The following is a 21,529-nucleotide window of genomic DNA, read 5'->3' on the forward strand; positions in this document are numbered from 1 at the left end:
CCTGCAATCTCAGAACCAATAAAAGGTGCATCTAATATGAGAAATCATAGGTCAAAAGAGCTTGGGTTTCTACATATGCACACAGGAGTGCACAAATATTTATTAATAAATATCCTTCTGCCTTCCCATTTCTGTTTGTACAGCTATGATATATCTACTTTCCCAGTATGTCTATTCTCTCCTATTTGCACTCTTCTATAGGCAATGGCAAACATAGGTGTGTACATCCAGCGAAAGGATACACATGTACACAAATACATATGTGTATATATGTATATATACACACACAAAAACGTGTACCTCAGTATGTATGTGTATGTTCACTACATCCATATAATTATTTTAGCTTTATAATAGATACTATCAACATAACAATCTATAGTCAATCTAAGAAAGAAGTGGAAGGTGTTTTTTTTAACATCTTTATTGGGATATAATTGTTTTGCAATGGTGTGTTAGTTTCTGCTTTATAACAAAGTGAATCAGCTCTACATACACATATATCCCCATATCTCCTCCCTCTTGCGTCTCCCTCCCACCCCTCTAGGTGGTCACAAAGCACCAAGCTGATATCTCTGTGTTATGCGGCTGCTTCCCACTAGCTATTTTACATTTGACAGTATATATAAGTCCATGCCACTCTCTCACTTCGTCCCAGCTTACCCTTCCTGCTCCCCATGTCTTCAATTCCATTCTCTACGTCTGCGTCTTTATTTTTGTCCTGCCCCTAGGTTCTTCAGAACCATTTTTTTTTCTAGATTCCATATATATGTGTTAGCATATGGTATTTGTTTTTCTCTTTCTGACTTCACTCTGTATGACAGACTCTAGGTCCATCCACCTCACTACAAATAACTCAATTTAGTTTCTTTTTATGGCTGAGTAATATTCCATTGTATATATGTGCCACATGTTCTTTATCCATTCATCTGTTGATGGACACTTAGGTTGCTTCCTTGTTGTGGCTATTGTAAATAGAGCTGCAATGAACATTGCGGTACATGACTCTTTTTGAATTACGGTTTTCTCAGGGTATATATGCCCAGTAGTAGGATTGCTGGGTTGTATGGTAGTTCTATTTTTAGTTTTTTGTTTGTTTGTTTGTTTGTTTTTTTGTGGTATGCAGGCCTCTCACTGTTGTGGCCTCTCCCGTTGCGGAGCACAGGCTCTGGACGCTCAGGATCAGCGGCCATGGCTCACGGGCTTAGTTGCTCCGCAGTATGTGGGATCTTCCCGGACCGGGGGCGCGAACCCATGTCCCTTGCATGGGCAGGCAGACTCTCAACCACTGCGCCACCAGGGAAGCCCCCTATTTTTAGTTTTTTAAGTAACCTTCATACTGTTCTCCATAGTGGCTGCATCAATTTACATTGCCTCCAACAGTGCAAGAGGGTTCCCTTTTCTCCACATCCTCTCCAGCATTTATGGTTTATTCTGACTGGTGTGTGGTGATACCTCATTGTAGTTTTGATTTGCATTTCTCTGATGATTAGTGATGTTGAGCATTCGTTCATGTGTTTGTTGGCAGTCTGTATATCTTCTTTGGAGAAATGTCTATTTAGGTCTTCTGCCCATTTTTGGATTGGGTTGTTTGTTTTTTTGATACTGAGTTGCATGAGCTGCTTGTAAATTTTGGAGATTAATCCTTTGTCAGTTGCTTCATGTGCAAATATTTTCTCCCATTCTGAGGGTTGTCTTTTCATCTTGTTTATGGTTTCCTTTGCTGTGCAAAAGCTTTTTAGTTTCATTAGGTCCCATTTTTTAATTTTTATTTTTATTTAGAAATGGAAAATTTTATTTGAGCCAACTTGAGGATTATAACCCAGGAGATAGCCTTTCAGATAGCTCTGAGGACTGTTCCAAAGATGTAAGCAGGGAGGCCAGTATATATGTAATTTTGATGAAGGGGGTACATGCAATCAAGCTCATATCTTGGTAGAAGGTGACTACTATTGGCAAGGAACAGGTATCTTAGTTAACAGTTTTAGTGCTTTTCTAAGTGTGGGAAGATGCAAGAAACTGGGTTCATAAAATTGTCTCCTGAAAATATCTAACTATCTGAGTGCCAATTCTGCCATTTTTCCAGGAACGCAAAGTGCCTCCTCCTGATCTTCGCTCTGCCTTTTTCTTCAGGGTGTATGTAGGTCAGTGACTGCAATGGCTAGTGACTTGGTTCCTGTAGAACTGAATGGTGGGCAACCTTCTTTATTTACGGTTCCCTCTAGTCCAGTCTTAATTTTGACCAAAGTTTTGGAGGCATTTTGTGACCGATTCATTCCGTGGTGCTAGGAATGCTCATTGCCAGGTTGGGCAAGGATTTCTTTGATAGTCCACTTAATGTGCTATTTTAAGTGTAGGTCCTGTCAACAGTAGCCAAAATCTCTGGACTGCCTGTCTTATTAATCTCTTATGGTTCAGGAAATGGTTTCCTCTTGTTGCTTCTTTCCATATCTGGAGCTACACTATTGCAATCTTATAGAACTATATATTTGGTCAATTGATTCGAGTTGCCTCCTCATCATTTTTATTGGAGGCTCAGTCACACATTTGGTAATGCAAGAAACAATCTTATAAACTAGGCAGAATACAAGTAATATTAATAGTAACACTAATACAGTCATAAGTAAGTAATGTTATCTTCTAAGGCGTTACATGGCTGGCTCCAGAAGAAGAAAAATGGGTGCTTATGGTTGAACAGGTATTTCTGCTGTTGGGGAGGTCTGGTTAATGAGGAATGCAGAAGCCCAATGCACATTAGAGGGGAGGGCGGAGGCCCAAATGGGCAGAGAAGAATTTTATGTTTTAATTTTTCTTGTCTTGCCTTAAAACATGAGTTTTGTTTTATCACTGCAAAAAAATGAGGCTACATGATTCAAGTAATGATACCCTTATTCTAATACCAAAGAGAGGAAAATTCTGAAGAAATAATAGTTACGTTTAAATACAATACTGATTTTTTTGCATTGAATTGTGACATAATTTGCTAGGGTCAATGGACTTTATCACATGAATAAAAGAATGTATTTTATGCAAGATAAAATAGAATATCAAATTAACTTTGGAGAAGCAAAAGCAATATGACTTTTCTCTCTTTAGCGGGTATTTAGGAAAGTACACTAAAGATATCTGAAGAACACAGATGGCATTTAACAAATTCTGTGTCTTACAATATTAAAGATATTGGTGTGGTAACCTAAGGAAGGAAGGAATGAATAAAGGCTAGTAAATGCTATGTCAGTTATTTTACAGTGCTTCAATAGAAGGCAAACACGTTTCTTTTTTTTCTAAAGAGGTTATTTTTTTCCCTATAGTAATCATTTGTTTCTCAGATTAAATTCACATAATCAGTATATCATCAGTATGTTTGTTAAAGTTAGTTTTCTATCGTTTGTTTCTTTTGTAAAGAAACTACCCAGTGTTTTCTCAAAAGCCAAAAGCTGTTTATGATAGTAGATGCCTCTTCATAGTGTCACTGAAGTTCTCCAACTGTTGTCACATACTTGATTAATTTTGTAACCAGCTTCTGGATCTTGAGGTTACTAGGATATAACTGGAGTTTATTACGTATTTTAACATAGTGGTACAGGCAAAAAGGACAAAGTATTTCAGTTCACAGTAACGAATTTTATATCTCCTACCTGCTTATAGTTGTTTGACTTGGATAAAGTTAATCAAAAATCTCTGATTTTTGTTTCTCCTCCATTGAAAAGTGACACAAAACCAGCTTCCTGATTCCTCACAATTGTTATGAGCCCTGTTAGAGGATATGTGAATGTAGTTATTAATTTTGGTGATGATGGTCATATGCATATTTTCTGACAATTAGAACTGAGAAGAGGATGGGTAATGTTAAGGTCCACATATCAAGATGAGGAGGTTAGCCAACAGGCCAGGCTGGAAGGGTCACTGCCCCAGTGCATGAAAGCAGCCTAGGTGAATTTTTATGAATGACGCCTAAATACTTCTCAGAACAGTTAAAGATTTATATCCAACCCTGAGATAAATTAGTAATGATGATGCCAATGCACACTGGAGCATATCAGCAATCATTTCCATAAGACAGTGGGAAATAAATCATAGAGCTAATCACAGAAATTTAAGATGACATTTTTTTTTTTCAAAAAAAATAGGTTAAAAAGTAGGTTAATACCTACTTTTATTTTCTCTAAATTCTTGTCTCACCATTTTGCTTATGCCTATTTATTTTTGGGTGTACTTTCTATCCCCACCCTTCCTCTCTCCTTCCTGTGTTCTTCTCTTTATAGCCGAGAGTGATCTTTGAAAACTATACTTCTTGGGTCCCCTTGCCCATTGAGTTCAGCTTACGCTCTGTCAGTCTTAAGTGGCTGGTGATTTAAAGTGTGGGGGAAGGGCAGCAAGTCTAATTCTCCATCTCTCTCCTTCAGGTGGGATCTTCAGCAGTGGCTGTTCCTCCATGATTCTAGACCTTTCTAGACAGCCCTATCTTGCTACCAGTTCTTTCCTTTATGGTCTCAGTCCCACCTGGAAGTCCACTTCATGGGTCCAACTCCTGCCAGTGGTCCCTCCTCCATAGTTCCAGCTTGCAGCTGGTAACCCCTCCTACAGGGCTCATATAGTGGTCTCTTGGGAAGCCCTTTCACGGGGGTTTCAGCTCCCTGCTGATGAGTATGCCTCCTGGATTTTGATATTCATCATCTCTTCTTTCTTTTGTACCTTTAGTTTTAGGGGTAACAGCAGTTTCTTGTAGATGATTTATCTCCGGGTACCTCATCTTCCCATGTTTTCAGCTTTTCTGAAAACTCTGTGACTAGTTTGCTGAATTAAAGTTCCTGGTGTGGTTCTGCTTTCTGGACTGAATACAGACTTGACATAGTCATCAACTAACATGTGGAGTACAGCCAGCTCATTAAAAAGTGAGAAACAAGTTGAAAGGAAGGAGATGGGTGAATGAAATACATCTGTTTTAACCAAATGCAGTTATGTTGTATATATATACCATGAGAACCTTTTCTTTTGATCTAATCATTACAATGAAATTTTGTTAGGGATTCTGTGAGAATATCAACTAAAAGATAGCATTTTAAAACTTGTATGGTTTGCTCATCAATCGGTTCCTGACTATAAAATCATTTTTTTACTGTGGTTATTTGTAGAATATTTTTGCCTAAATCCATCTGCTCTTTGCAAATAATAGTTTAGACTACAATTTGCCAAGAAATAAACTAGGATAGATTTTTTAAACAGATTCCCCAATAAATCAATGGGTTAATCATTTAGGAGGAATGAGTAATTTCCATTTGAAATTTAGATAGACACTGTCCTGAACATATCACTGTGTGTCTACATCTGTAGAACTGATAGAAATAAATGCATTAACAAATATATATAACACATCCCATCGTTAACTGGAGTAAATTTCCACATACAGTTATTTTCCAGCATTATTTTTATGAGCTAAAAATGAAAATACTCTGTATCTAGCAGTTGGGGAACAGGAAGGCTTATGTAAACAGGGGATGGGTGGTCAGGGGAGCCTGGCTGGAGGGCGAGCCCTCTGCCTTTCTGGGGTGATGAGAGGCATGAGCCCAGGTGTGCAATCCAACACATACAGTGTGGTTAGATTTCAAATTGCTCACTTGGCAAAAGCATACTAGCATTCTTGACAGTATTTCTGGAGATATGAAAAAAGAGAGCCCTATTGAGGATGTAATGACAGTGGGGAAAAGCTGGGATGCTGGGGCTTCTGAATTGACAATAACTATTGTTTTAATAAAAGCAACTGGGCTTCCCTGTTGGCGCAGTGGATAGGAATCTGCCTGCCAGTGCAGGGGACACAGGTTCGATCCCTGGTCTGGGAAGATCCCACATGCTGCGGAGCAACTAAGCCTGTGTGCCACAACTACTGAGCCCATGTGCCACAACTACTGAAGCCAGCGCACCTAGAGCCCGTGCTCTGCAACAAGAGAAGCCACCACAATGAGAAGTCTGTGCACCACAGTGAAGAGTAGCCCCCACTCGCCACAACTAGAGGAAGCCTACGTGCAGCAATGAAGACCCAGCACAGCCAAAAATAAAGTAAAAAGAAATAAATAAAAGCAACCACCATTTATTGAGTACCATCCCACATTCAAAGTGTCAGGAATTTTAAATACACTAGTTTATTTAGTCTTCATGATTGATAAGGTAAAATTATTTACAATTTGCAAGGTGAACATTAATTGCCCTTATTTTACAGATGACAGAACTGAAGATCAGGGAAGTTAAATAACTTGTCCATGGTTGGTTAGTTGAGTGGAAAATTCAGGATATGAAAAGAGGACTTTCTGACTCCAAAGTTGATGTACTTCCCACTATTCTATATAGTAAAACACTCCTATTTTTTCATCTGCACCTTGGATAGAGAAGGTGTTGAGTGACCTATCTACAGTTGAGATGAGATGTGGTGATAGTATTTTTCTATCATGCACATACAAAAATACTAGATTTGGCACTGCTTACTATAGTAGGCAGAAGAATGGCCTCCAAAGATGTCCAGAATCTAATTCTAGGACCCTGTGAATATATTGCCTTCCATGGTAAAAGCGACTTTTCAGATATGATAATGTTAAGGACTTTGAGACAAGGAGATTATCCTGGATTGTTTAAGTGAGCCCGACCTAATTGCAGGGGTCCTTATACGAGGGAGGCAGGAGGATCAGAGTCAGAGAAAGAGATGTGATGATGAAAGCAGAGGTCAGATTGGTAAGTGAAGAAAGGGCCATGATCAAGGAATGTGGGCAGCCTCTGAATGCTGGAAAAGTCCAGGAAACATTCTCCCCTGGAGCTTCCAAAAAGGATGCAGCATTGCTGACCCATTTTAGACTTCTGTCCTCTAGTACTGTAACAAAATAAATTTGTGTTGTTTAAAGCCACTAAGTTTGTGGCAACTTAGAGCACTTGGAAACTAATACACTTACTTGTTCTGTTTAAACTATGGATCTAAGTAGGCTCTGGGTTCTCTATTTGATTATTCTATATAGATACACATTTCATTATCCTATTTTATCATCATGAAAGTAAATTAGTGGGAGACAAAAATCAAATCTCTGCATCAATAATTGCATTGGTCAGTATGATTCTGAGGATATTAAAATAAATAACCTCACATATAGATAAAGAGGTTAATTTCCTCAGTCAGTTAATGACACTGTTAAGGATAAACTCCTGGAGTTGTGTATTGTTAAATGTTTCAACTAGAGAGAGAGAAGAACTCTGTGGTTAAAGGATGCAAAAATCACCTAGGGTGTAGGTGATGCTGGTCACCTCCTGAGAGGTTCTTGACCAGCCACAGGAAATATGCCTGGTATCTGTGTATCACTTTTTTTTTTTTTTTTTTTTTTGGTGGTACGCGGGCCCCTCACCGCCGCGGAGCACAGGCTCCGGACGCGCAGGCCCAGGGGCCACGGCTCACGGGCCCAGCCGCTCCGCGGCACGCGGGATCCTCCTGGACCTGGGCACGAACCTGCGTCCCCTGCATCGGCAGGCGGACTCCCAACCACTGCGCCACCAGGGAAGCCCTCACTTTTTTAATGGTATATTTTCACCTACAGGGTCGTATGCATTAATACCAGAAGTTATACAACGGTCAGTTACGTTCTATTGGTTGCAAGACACAATGACTGGCTTCTTTGTGGCATATAAACACAGCTAAGCTCTGGCCTGATTAAGTACCAGGCTTTAAGCAAGGGCTAGGGCTTCCCTGGTGGCGCAGTGGTTGAGAGTCCGCCTGCCCATGCAGGGGACACGGGTTCGTGCCCTGGTCTGGGAAGATCCCACATGCTGCGGAGTGGCTAGGCCTGTGAGCCATGGCCGCTGAGCCTGTGCGTCTGGAGGCTGTGCTCCGCAATGGGAAAGGCCACAACAGTGAGAGGCCCGCGTACCGCAAAAAAAAAAAGGGCTAGTTATTTCAGCAGTAGAAGAAGCACCAGTCACCTCCAAGCCTTTTACTGGGGGTTCGGTGGATTCAGAAGGAAGCAATGTCTGTATCCTTTCCTCTCAACACTAGGTCCCAAGAAATAATACTCACAGAGCATAGGAATCTTTCAAACTGACCGTGGCCAGATGTGGGTATGAAGACGATAGATTCTCTTGGATCAGAGTTGGACTGGTTGGGGTCCCCACCAAAAATAAGCCAAATAACAACTGCTGCAGCCCCGTCCTAGAGTAGGCTTCTGTCTCTTAGAGCAGTTCTCTCAGCATCACTCATGGTGCATAATGGTGAAGACAGTTACTTACTAACCTATCGCTTCACGCAGAGAATATGAAAGCATTATTTAAGAGCAGTGAACATTTCCTAAGTCCTAGTTGGGACTCCTATTTTTTTGCATGTGAGAATAATGAAAAAGAATGATCTGGGGTATGAGGGAAACTGTCCAATCATACATGATACAAGTTAATTTTTTTTAGCAAGTAATGTCAGTTAACTTATGTAAAAATTCTAACTGGTGTAGGGATGAATCTGGCCATAGGACCCCCCCCCCATTGCCCCAAATTTAAAATAATCACTTTTTTTGAAATTAAACATCTCCTGTTAGAGTTTTATAGATGTTGTAAAATTCTAGCTGAATTCTTAATTTGCATATTTTGAAACAACATTTGGAGCACAACCTTATATGATGGGAGATTTTAAATCACTCAGTATTGTGTTTAATTATGCTAACTCAGTATTCTGTAAAGTTTGACACTAAATTTGTATCAGAGGACAAATGAGTTTTACTAATTTGTAGGTCTTAAAAACATGAGAATAACTGTCATTTTGCAGTGGTTTTAATATGTAACTATAAAAAGGAGGAAAAACTGTCTTCTCAGACCAAATTAGAAAAACTTATCTAGGAAAAATACTAATAGTTTTTAAAAACTTAAATGTGTGGTATATGGAGTTAAGTAAGTTATGTAATGATTCTATCTTGGTTTTTCACTTTGGGGGAATGTGTGTTACAGAGATTCAAGTGATAGTGCTGGCTACTAGGCTCATTACAGATATTAGCTATTGCCACTAATAGTGGTGACCAGTGTCAAGCAACATCACAAGATTTAAAAGCATTTTCCTTCCTGGTATCCTAATGTCTAATTGGTGAGATCCCATCTCATAAGTATGTAGTTAAAATTCATGGAATGGAGAGTCAAACTTTACCCTTTATCAGAACTTCTAGTAGACGTTTGATGAATTATTATAATTAGTGATGACTAATGACTAAATGTTTTAAAATTTATTCCTACACATGTAAGAGATGATCCAATCACCAATTAATGTACTTGCCCATTTGCAATTAATATATCATGGAGTGGTCATATCCAAGCTTCCTTGAGAATGGTCACTAGCTAATGAAGATGCTTGCAGTCTCACAGAAGTTCCATCCTCCAGACAATCGCGTCCATGATTTAGTTAACATCTTAAGTATGTTCTGAACAGAAAGCTGTTGTGGAATCATTTCTTTGTGGCTCTGGCTTCAGTGGGTGGTAATATTTTTGAAAGGTGAAATAGGCTGTGGTTTTTTTCTTGTTTCATGTTCCAGGTGAAGATCTGAGAGAATTTACAGATGTGTCACTTTTCAGTGATCACTGTATCATACACCCATTTACCCTAATAGAAAAATCTCTAAAGGTTAAAAAAAAATTATATGTGATTTATAATTGATAAATAATTAATTGAATGAAAATAATGATAATTGTGTAGGAAACAGTAAAGATCTTAGCTGAAATTCAGTAAGCAAGCCTAAGAAGCATATTTTACAATAGAGAAAACTGGAAGAAGCTTACTTTAAACTATTCGTTATTATCAAACTCTGTTGTAGACTATTCAGTGTACTGTTTTAAAATTTAAAAAAATGAAATAGCAAAGGATAATATAATCACAGTTGCTATTTTTTGTGATGGTAGATTTTTGTTGATGAAATAATAAAATATTATCAAATAGAAAATTAGTTATTCATAGATTCCATGATTGCATACATAGAAAATAACGAATAATCAACTCAAGAATATTAGACAATAGTGAAAAAGTTCACTTAAGGTGCTAGGTAATAGAAAATAATTAAAATAATACAAGTGTTCTTGCATTATAGCAGTAACTACAAAAATTATATAATTGATAAATACTATTCACAGTATAACAAAGACATAAATATTTTGGGTAATAGGTAATAAGCAATCTGGATGACCTATATAAAGAAAACGATAAAATGGGGACATGCCCAAGGACATGTATTTTATACATCAGAGTGGATGTCCATGGAGGAGAGATTTGCTATGAATGGAACAGGAATGAAGTATGAACAGAAACTTGACCAAAACAATGACATTGGCACATCATGAACAGAGGGGTATGTTTAATTCATCTCCTTGTCTCTGAGGTTTAAAACTAAATCAAAGATAACTGGAGAGTTGGATCATGTTTCTAGTTCCAACTAAATGTTATGAAAATGGACATTCTGTCCAAGTTAATTTACGGTTGAATATTATACCCATCAGCATTCAAACAGAAGTTTTCTTCGGCTAGTAAGTTTACCTAGAGGTATTACTGAACAAGCATATAAGAAATGTAGTAGTTGTCAATGACAAAGCTTTGAAAACTATATTACATGAAGATCTCATACAAAGGAAACTGGAAAATAGTCCATATGAGAAACATGGGGAAAAACTACCATTGATATAGACAAATAACCCATATGAAAAGGAATAAACAAGAAGGCTTGAGTTCCTACCCATGTTACCTTTTAGACCCCTTTCCATTGCTAGCTTCATTTTACAGAAAAGTGAACCACAGAGAGATTAGGTAAGTCACCCAAGGACACATCTCAAATCAGTAAACATTTATTGACTTTCTGCTAGTGATAAAGACTGAACTAAATGCCAGACATTCCAAAAACAGAGAAGACAATTTTCTTTCTCTGGACTTGCATATAGTTTGGTGGAGGAGTCTAGAAAACAGTCATGAAAGAAGGCAAAGTAGATTTCAAGGCCAGGTCTTTTGACATCAACATTCACGTTATTTTCATTGCCATGCTATGTTCTATATCAGAATCCAAGTAATACATACTTGGAAAGAGAGAGAAAAATTGAATTAAATTTGACTAGTTACCAAAGAATTGGAAGTAACTTTTTTGCCCTTAATTGGCAAACATGAATGCATCATTCATAACAGGCAGAGTTCCTGAGGTAGGAAAAAAAATACCTGGCAGTTATTCATCACTATCACCTGTGGCTGATATCATCCTTTTCAAAGGACTGTTCCTATTTATACAATTTGACAATGGATTTCAAGGGTCATAAAAACATTTATATAATTTAATGCCATTATTCATAATCTTTGAAGGTACTTAAAATGAGGGAAATAGATACATTCCCAAAAATATTTATTTTTAATTAAGTATAAAGGGGAAAGGAGGAAATAACTACCTACTAGTGGGAGAATATTTTAATCAATTATAAATATTCAATAGAAAATCAAACCACTTCAGGAAACTATGATGAGAGAGAGAAGAAAGGAGGGAACCATGGAGATAAAACTGCTTCATTGGGTGAATTGGGAAATTTGGAAAAATTGGGAAAATTGGGAAATTCCCATGAAATTGGGAAATTTCATTGGTATGTCCTTCATTTTCATTACTTTTTACAATGATTACATTTTAAATTAAAAACATAATGCCCAGTGCAACTAAATTCAAAATATATTAAAATGATGAATTAAGAATATTATAATATAGACTTTCTCTCACATTGAGTGTCCTTATGGGAGATAAAAAATGAAGTAGAATTTTTCAGTATCTGATAGAACTCCAACATCACCTGTCAATTAACCAAAAAGGAACTTAATTTAGTTGTAATTCCAAAATAGCTTTACTGGTTTCATCCATTTTAATAGCCTAAAATTCAGGCATTCAGATTTTTCTAAGCTTAAAATTTTATGTGGGAAATTAAGACTTTATCCTCTACAAAGAAGCATCAGATAAGCAAGGACCAAGCTTTTGCAACCTACGAGCTTCCGTACTGCACATTAACGCCCATTAAGAAAGATGAAAATAACCCATTTCTCTCTCTCCTTCTTGGCCGACTCCTGTTTTTGCTCACACACCTCATATAAACCTTCTGTAGGGACAGTGAGTTCATTTTCCTCCTAGCTGTCATTTTGGAAATCTTTCTCTTCGACATCCCCCACTTTCTTAGCATTCCTTTTTAACAAGAAATATAAAATTGATGGTAGTTTTTAGTCGCTTTCAGCCACTTGCTTGCCTCTGGAAAGTAAATTAAAGCTTCATGCCAAATTCTCATGTGCAAACCTGAGGCTGATACTTAATTAGTTCATTTATTTACTCTTCAAATAATGTTTACTAGGTACCTACAATGTGCCTGAATCAATCCTTCTAATCTCCACCCTCCGTCATAGGTCCACCAATCGAATGGGTTTTAACTGGGATAGTCAGCACACATCCCCATATTCTTGTCCCCATCCTGTTTTTTCCTTCCCTTCTGTTGTGGCAGTCCTTGCAGATACCTGTGGAGTGCCTTTCTTTTCAGAGTGCCTTCTGGAAATCCCAATGCACTGCCAATAAAGGGTATTTATACCCTCAAACTTTTCCTTGACTATTGGATTTACTTCTGGACCTTAATTATCTTTCCTTTTACCATACTAGTCTGAACAACCATTCAATTAGAGACCCTCTTATGCGCGCGCACACACACACACACACACCTCATATTCATAACTAACTACTTTGAAGCATGATGTGTAGTCAGCTTTTTTTCTGGCTCCTCTACAAGTCGATATTGTACATCTTCATTCTGTAGTGCTCCATACATTTAAGCACATGAATTTAGTCCACCTGAAATCAAGTTCTTTTGCACCCGAATTCCTGGTTTAGTTCATAGTTAATGAGTTTATTATCCCAACATAGCCCCACAGCTCTGGGATTCTATCTGATGCAATGGTTTCCATCTTTACTTTAGCTATCCATTCATCTCACTACATTTAATTTCTTTTTTTTTTTAACCATGCAGAGCTGTTCTCAGTGAAATGTTGATCTCTCAAATTGTCAGACCACTTTTCGTATCCTGCCTCCCTCATGAACTTGCTCCTTTCACTCCCACTTAACCTACTGCTTGATAGGATTTGGAAAAGTCAATATAGAGGATGTTTGGATGAAGTCATCCCCTTTCTGGTTGCACTGCCCTTCACTCTTCAGTTAGCCTGTATCTCATGGTGAATTATTTTAGTGACATTCTTACCAGCACTACTGATTGCTTTGTCTACATTTTATTTATCTGTTTCATTCTGTTCTTGATGCATCAATAGGGGAAAAAGGGAATGAATCCAGGGCAGCTGAATTAAAGGATTTCAAATCGGGATAAAATTGTATACACAAGTGAACCTTTTAGAAAATTTTGATATTGTGACCCTGTTCAATTAATCATTAGAAAATTCAATCAATAATTAAAAGGTAATACTATTATTTTGTTTATATTTTTAAAGAAAATGACTTCATATTCTTTTTTTTTAACATCTTTATTGGAGTATAATTGCTTTACAATGGTGTGTTAGTTTCTGCTTTATAACAAAGTGAATCACCTATACATATACATAATCCCCATATCTCCTCCCTCTGTGTCTCCCTCCCACTCTCCCTATCCCACCCCTCTAGGTGGTCACAAAGCACCGAGCAGATGTCCCTGTGCTATGTGGCTGCTTCCCACTATCTGTTTTACATTTGGTAGTATATATAAGTCCATGCCACTCTCACACTTCATCCCAGCTTACCCTTCCCCCCTCCCCGTGTCCTCATATCCATTCTCTACATCTGCATCTTTATTCCTGTCCTGCCCCTAGGTTCTTCAGAACCACTTCTTTTTTTTTTAGATTCCATATGTATGTGTTAGCATATGGCATTTATTTTTCTATTTCTGACTTCACCCTGTATGACAGTCTCTAGGTCCATCCACCTCACTACAAATAACTCAGTTTCCTTTCTTTTTATGGCTGAGTAATATTCCATTGTATATATGAGCCACGTCTTCTTTATCCATTCATCTGTTGATGGACATGTAGGTTGTTCCAATGTCCTGGTTATTGTAAATAGAGCTGCAATGAACATCGTGGTACATAACTCCTTTTGAATTATGGTTTTCTCAGGGTATATGCCCCATAGTGGGATTGCTGGGTCGCGTGGTAGTTCTATTTTTAGTATTTTAAGGAACCTCCATACTGTTCTCCATAGTGGCTGTATCAACTTACATTCCCACCAACAGTGCAAGAGGGTTCCCTTTTCTCCACACCCTCCCAAGCATTTATTGTTTGTAGATTTTTTGATGATGGCCATTCCGACTGCTGTGAGGTGATACCTCATTGTAGTTTTGATTTGCATTTCTCTGATGATTAGTGATGTTGAGCATTCTTTCATGTGTTTGTTGGCAATCTGTATATCTTCTTTGGAGAAATGTCTATTTAGGCCTTGTGCCCATTTTTGGATTCGGTTGTTAGTTTTTTTGATATTGAGTTGCATGAGCTGCTTGTAAATTTTGGAGATTAATCCTTTGTCAGTTGCTTCATGTGCAAATATTTTCTCCCATTCTGAGGGTTGTCTTTTCATCTTGTTTATGGTTTCCTTTGCTGTGCAAAAGCTTTTAAGTTTCATTAGGTTCCATTTGTTTCTTTTTGTTTTTATTTCCATTTCTCTAGGAGGTGGGTCAAAAAGGATCTTGCTGTGATTTATGTCATAGAGGGTTCTGCCTATATTTTCCTCTAAGAGTTTTACAGTGTCTGGCCTTACATTTAGGTCTTTAATCCATGTGTATGGTGTTAGGAAGTGTTCTAATTTCATTCTTTTACATGTAGCTGTCCAGTTGTCCCAGCACCACTTATTGAAGAGACCGTCTTTTCTCCACTGTATATTCTTGCCTTCTTTATCAAAGATGAGGTGACCATATGTGTGTGGGTTTATCTCTGGGCTTTCTATCTGGTTCCATTGATCTATCTTTCTCTTTTTATGCCAGTACCATACTGTCTTGATTACTGTAGCTTTGTAGTATAGTCTGAAGTCAGGGAGCCTGATTCCTCCAGCTCCGTTTTTCATTCTCAAGATTGCTTTGGCTGTTAGGGGTCTTTTGTGTTTCCGTACAAATTGTAACATTTTTTGTTCTAGTTCTGCGAAAAATGCCAGTGGTAGTTTGATAGGGATTGCATTGAATCTGTACGTTGCATTGGGTAGTATAGTCATTTTCACAATGTTGATTCTTCCAATTCAAGAACATGGTATATCTCTCCATCTGTTTGTATCATCTTTAATTTCTTTCGTCAGTGTCTTATAGTTTTCTGCATACAGGTCTTTTGTCTCCTTAGGTAAGTTTATTCCTAGGTATTTTATTCTTTTTGTTGCAATGGTAAATGGGAGTGTTTCCTTAATTTCTCTTTCAGATTTTTCATCATTAGTGTATAGGAATGCAAGAGATTTCTGTGCATTAATTTTGTATCCTGCTACTTTACCAAATTCATTGATTAGCTTTAGTAGTTTCCTGGTAGCATCTTTACGATTTTCTATGTGTAGTATTATGTCATCTGCAAACAGTGACTGCTTTACTTCTTCTTTTCCAATTTGGATTCCTTTTATTTCTTTTTCTTTTCTGATTGCTGTGGCTAAAACCTCCAAAACTATGTAGAATAATAGCGGTGAGAGTGGACAACCTTGTCTTGTTCCTGATCTTAGAAGAAATGTTTTCAGTTTTTCACCACTGAGAATGATGTTGGCTGTGCGTTTGTCATATATGGCCTTTATTATGTTGAGGAAAGTTCCTTCTATGCCTACTTTCTGGAGGGTTTTTATCATAAATCGGTGTTGAATTTTGTGAAAAGCTTTTTCTGCCTCTACTGAGATGATCGTATCATTTTTCTTCTTCAAGTTGTTAGTATCATTTATCACATTGATTGATTTGCATATATTAAAGAATCCTTGCATTCCTGGGATACACCCCACCTGATCATGGTGTATGATCCTTTTAATGTGCTGTTGGATTCTGTTTGCTAGTATTTTGTTGAGGAATTTGCACCTATGTTCATCAGTGATATTGGCCTGTGGTTTTCTTTCCTTGTGACATCTTTGTCTGGTTTTGGTATCAGAATGATGGTGGCCTCGTAGAATGAGTTTGGGAGTGTTCCTCCCTCTGCTATATTTTAGAAGAGTTTGAGAGGGATAGGTGTTAGCTCTTCTCTAAATGTTTGATAGAATTTGCCTGTGAAACCATCTGGTCCTGGGCCTTTGTTTGTTGGAAGATTTTTAATCACAGTCTCAATTTCAGTGCTTGTGATTTGTCTGTTCATATTTTCTAGTTCTTCCTGGTTCAGTCTAGGAAGGTTGTGCTTTTCTAAGAATTTGTCCATTTCTTTCAGGTTGTCCATTTTATTGGCATATAGTTGCTTGCACTCTTCTCTCATGATCCTCTGTATTTCTGCAGTGTCAGTAGTTACTTCTCCCTTTTCATTTCTAATTCTATTCATTTGAGTCTTCTCCCTTTTTTTCTTGATGAGTCTGGCTAATGGTTTATCAATTTAGTTTACCTTCTCAAACAACCAGCTTTTAGTTTTATTGATCTTTGCTATTGTTTCCTTCATTTCTTTTTCATTTATTTCTGATCTGATCTTTATGATTTCTTTCCTTCTGCTAACTTTGGGTTTTTTTCTTCTTCTTTCCCTAATTTCTTTAGGTGTAAGGTTAGGTTGTTTATTTGAGATGTTTCTTGTTTCTTGAGGTACGATTGTATTCTGCAAACTTCCCTCTTAGAACTGCTTTTGCTCTATCCCATAGGTTTTGGGTCATCTTGTTTTCATTGTCATTTGTTTCTAGGTATTTTTTGATTTCCTCTTTGATTTCTTCAGTGATCCCTTGGTTATTAAGCAGTGTATTGTTTAGCCTCCATGTGTTTATATTTTTTACAGCTTTTTTCCTGTAATTGATATCAAAAAGTCTCAGCATTGTGGTCAGAAAAGATACTTGATACAATTTCAATTTTCTTAAGTTTACCAAGGCTTGATTTGTGACCCAAGATATGATCTGTCCTGGAGAATGTTCCATGAGCACTTGAGAAGAAAGTGTATTCTGTTGTTCTTGGGTGGAATGTCCTATAAATATCAGTTAAGTCCATCTTGTTTAATGTATCATTTAAAGCTTGTGTTTCCATATTTAGTTTCATTTTGGATGATCTGTCCATTGATGAAAGTGGGGTGTTAAACTCCCCTACTATTATCATGTTGCTGTCGATTTCCCCTTTTATGGCTGTTAGCATTTGCCTTATGTATTGAGGTGCTCCTATGTTAGGTGCATAAATATTTACAATTCTTATATCTTCTTTTTGGTTTGATCCCTCGATCATTATTTAGTGTCCATTTTTGTCTCTTGTAATACTCTTTATTTTAAAGTCTATTTTGTCTGATACGAGAATTGCTACTCCAGCTTTCTTTTGATTTCCATTTGCATGGAATATCTTTTTCCATCCTCTCACTTTCAGTCTTTATGTGTCCCTAGGTCTGAAGTGGGTCTCTTGTAGATAGCATATATACGGGTCTTGTTTTTGTATCCATTCAGCCAGTCTGTGTCTTTTGGTGGGAGCATTTAATCCATTTGCATTTAAGATAATTATCGATATGTATATTCCCATTCCCGTTTTCTTAATTGTTTTGTGTTTGTTATTGTAGGCCTTTTTATTCTCTTGTGTTTCCTACCTAGAGAAGTTCCTTTAGCATTTGCTATAAAGCTGGTTTGGTGATGCTGAATTCTCTTAGCTTTTGCTTGTCTGTAAAGGTTTTAATTTCTCCATCAAAACTGAATGAGATCCTTGCTGGGTAGAGTAATCTTGGTTGTAGGTTTTTCCCTTTCATCATTTTAAATATGTCTGGCCACTCCCTTCTGTCTTGCAGACTTTATGGTGAAAGATCAGCTGTTAACCTTATGGGGATTCTCTTGTATGTTATTTGTTGTTTTTTTCTTGCTGCTTTTAATATTTTTTATTTGTGTTTAATTTTTGATAGTTTGATGAGTATGTGTCTTGGTGTGTTTCTCCTTGGACTTATACTGTATGCGCCTCTCTGTGCTTCCTGGACTTGATTGACTATTTGCTTTCCCATATTAGGGAAGTTTTCAACTATAATCTCTTCAAATATTTTCTCAGTCCCTTTCTTTTTCTTCTGGGACTACTATAATTCGAATGTTGGTGTGTTTAATGTTGTCCCAGAGGTCTCTAAGGCTGTTCTCCATTCTTTTCATTCTTTTTTCTTTATTCTGCTCTGCAGTAGTTATTTCCACTACTTTATCTTCCAGGTCTCTTACCTGTTCTTCTGCCTCAGTTATTCTGCTGTTGATTCCTAGAGAATTTTTAATTTCATTTATTGTGTTGTTCATCACTGTTTGTTTGCTCTTTAGTTCTTCTAGGTCCGTGTTACACGTTTCTTGTATTTTCTCCATTCTATTGCCAAGATTTTGGATCATCTTTACTGTCATTTCTCTGAATTCTTTTTCAGGTAGACTGCCTATTTCCTCTTCATTTGTTTGGTCTGGTGGGTTATTACCTTGCTCCTTCATCTGCTGTGTGTTTCTCTGCCTTCTCATTTTGCTTAACTTACTGTGTTTGGCATCTCCTTTTCTCAGGCTGCAAGTTCATAGTTTCCGTTGTTTTTGGTGTCTGCCCCCACTGGCTAAGGTTGGTTCAGTGTGTTGTGTAGGCTTCCTGGTATAGGGGAATGGTGCCAGTGTTCTGTGGATGAGGCTGGATCTTGTCTTCCTAGTGGGCAATATCACGTCTGGTGGTGTGTTTTCGGGTGTCTGTGACCTTATTTTGTTTTTAGGCAGCCTCTCTGATAATGGGTGGTGTTTTGTTCTTGTCTTGCTAGTTGTTTGGTATAGTGTGTCCAGCACTGTAGCTTGCTGGTTGTTTAAGTGGAGCTGGGTCTTAGTGTTGAGATGGAGATCTCTGGGAGAGCTTTCACCATTTGATATTACATGCAGCCGGGAGGTCCCTAGTGGACCAATGTCCTGATCTTGGCTCTCCCACCTCAGAGGCACAGGCCTCACACCTGGCTGGAGCACCAAGACCCTGTGAGCCACATGGCAGTGCCCAGAAGCCAATCTCACATTGACATGGACAGTCTAGGAAAGGTGTTTCTGGTAGTCTGAGTCTACCTGCACGTGGTCATTCCATAAGGTGGCTGACAGGGACTTTGCCATCATCAACACATGGCTTCCAATGTAACAGAGGTCTTCTTTATCCCGCTGTATTGATAAATCTTCTCTTGTTCCTGGGTAGTCTGACTACCCTATGACGCATATTTCTAACAGAAGGTCACCCTCTGTAGCAGGCAATAATAGCAAATAATTGATAAGAACGTATACTTTGCTCTCTCTGCCCCCAGTCGCTGCAGCTTCTGCTGCTTTCAGGCCTAACAGCCTTGGTGACCGTTGGTTCCCGTCTGTAAGGCTGGCGGTGAGCCGCCCACGTGCGTGTGTCCACGGCCTCCCCATATTCTTATATAAATAAAACACACACAATATCAAAAATTACTAAGAATAATGACACCAAATTTTGCACTATCCCACCATTGAGAATTTTTAACAGTGTTGGCATTTGGTAACATCATTCTAGTCATCTCTCGATGCATAAAAAATAGATAGCAATGATGATATAAAAATGTAATCTCACACTAAAATGTATTAAATGTCATTCTAACTGAATTTAACATCAGGAAAAACCTGAGGCTAAAGTAAAGGGATTGCTAAATTTCAACAAGTATTTTTCATAGTAGAAGTTATTAGAACCCTATACGATTCCATGTATTCCATGTTAAGAAGTTGACACCCTGAAATTTCAACTACAGTTCAGTTATGGAGAACACCAATTTACTCACTGCTATGAAGGGTGAGAACATTAGCCATTTGGGAGTTTTCCCATCTCCTGAATTTTGTTTGTTATGTTTTTTGTTTGCTTGTTTGTTTGTTGAGGCAAATGACAGTGTACATTGTTCTATAAGCATAATTCTCATCATTGTTCAGTGTCAATTTTTTTTTTTTTTTGCAGTTTTCACCACCTAACACATTATTCACCTGTGTTTGTTTTTGATGCTTGTGTTAATACCAGATCCTCCGCTTACTTTGTGGCCCTGGGCTTGTTGCTTAACACATTTTTCTTTAATCTGTAATAATAGCACCTTCCTCATGGGGTTGTTTGTACCAGGCAAATAGCAAGAGGTATAAAAGTCACTTGGATTCTATTTTATTCCAGGCTTTGTTTTTTACTGTTCATTGCATTTCCCCTGTCTTGTATGTTTGCATAGTCATATGGCATTTCTTTTCCAGTTGGTTCATGCTTAATATCCATACTTTCTTTCTTTTTTTTTTTTTTGCGGTACGCGGGCCTCTCCCTGTTGTGGCCTCTCCTGTTGCGGAGCACAGGCTCGGGACACGCAGGCTCAGCGGCCATGGCTCACGGGCCCAGCCACTCTGCGACATGTGGGATCTTCCCGGACCGGGGCACGAACCCGTGTTCCCCTGCATCGGCAGGCGGACTCCCAACCACTGTGCCACCAGGGAAGCCCCATACTTTCTAATTGTTATGATATGGTACAGGTTAATTTCCCTTGTATGTCCTTGTAATTTATCTGGGGACTGACCTGTAGTTTGAGTCAGTCCCCAGATAAATTGATAGATACTGCTTTTTATTAACCTTTAACTAACCTAGGAAATTGGATTCGTGAGGGACATAGCTCTGGTGGGGCTGCATGCAGCCCTTGTTTACATTTAAGGTAATTATCAGTATGTATATTCCTATTCCCATTTTCTTAATTGTTTTGAGTTTGTTATTGTAGGCCTTTTTATTCTCTTGTGTTTCCTACCTAGAGAAGTTCCTTTAGCATTTCCTGTAAAGCTGGTTTGGTGATGCTGAATTCTCTTAGCTTTTGCTTGTTTGTAAAGGTTTTAATTTCTCCATCAAAACTGAATGAGATCCTTGCTGGGTAGAGTAGTCTTGTTTGTAAGCCTGATTCTTTCTCTTTTGAGGTGCCTTTAAATGTGTTGCATCAGGAATTATTTTACCGAACCAGGAGTGCAGTCTATACCCATGGGCTATGGCTTACTCTCCCAGCACCCTGGCAAAGAATGAGCCCCAGTAGCCCTTCCTGTATCTTGAGATTTTAATTGACTTACACTAAAGCTGCTCTCTTAGTCTATATTTTAGCAATTCAGGGATATGAGTTGCAGTTCTCAGGATCTTTTATATTCCCTCTTTCTTCTGAACTGCCTTTAGAAGGTGAAGTTGGGACGGAAACCCCTTTCTGTCATTTTCTTGAAGTTGTTGGTATTAGAGTGAAATTTCTCTGCTTCTTGGCTTTAGGAGGCAAGTGTCAGCTGGAAGATGTATAGTTCTCTAAGAACAGGAGTTGTGTCTAGATCTTTCTCTAGTACATTCACGTCCATATGTCCAGAGGGTCTTTGGATCCTATCTTAGGTTGAGTTCCCCGAAATGAGACTCTGTGATGAGG

The 21,529-nt window shown here is 38.1% G+C and overlaps 1 protein-coding gene across 24 annotated transcripts in view; it reads left to right on the forward strand.

The window, feature by feature from the left end:
* LOC307189655 (uncharacterized protein) overlaps positions 1–21,529 on the forward strand; it is a 2,229,222-nt gene that overhangs the window by 436,441 nt on the left and 1,771,252 nt on the right. Inside the window, exon 2 of one of the 24 annotated variants that reach the window (XR_013829285.1) lies at positions 10,161–10,343. The exons of the other annotated variants lie outside the window; for them this stretch is intronic. The gene's annotated coding sequence lies outside the window, so the exon portion shown is untranslated. The remainder of the gene's footprint in view (positions 1–10,160; positions 10,344–21,529) is intronic. 24 annotated transcript variants of the gene reach the window in all.

Source organism: Stenella coeruleoalba (assembly GCF_951394435.1).
Source record: "Stenella coeruleoalba genome assembly, chromosome: 7".
Taxonomy (NCBI): Eukaryota; Metazoa; Chordata; class Mammalia; order Artiodactyla; family Delphinidae; genus Stenella; species Stenella coeruleoalba.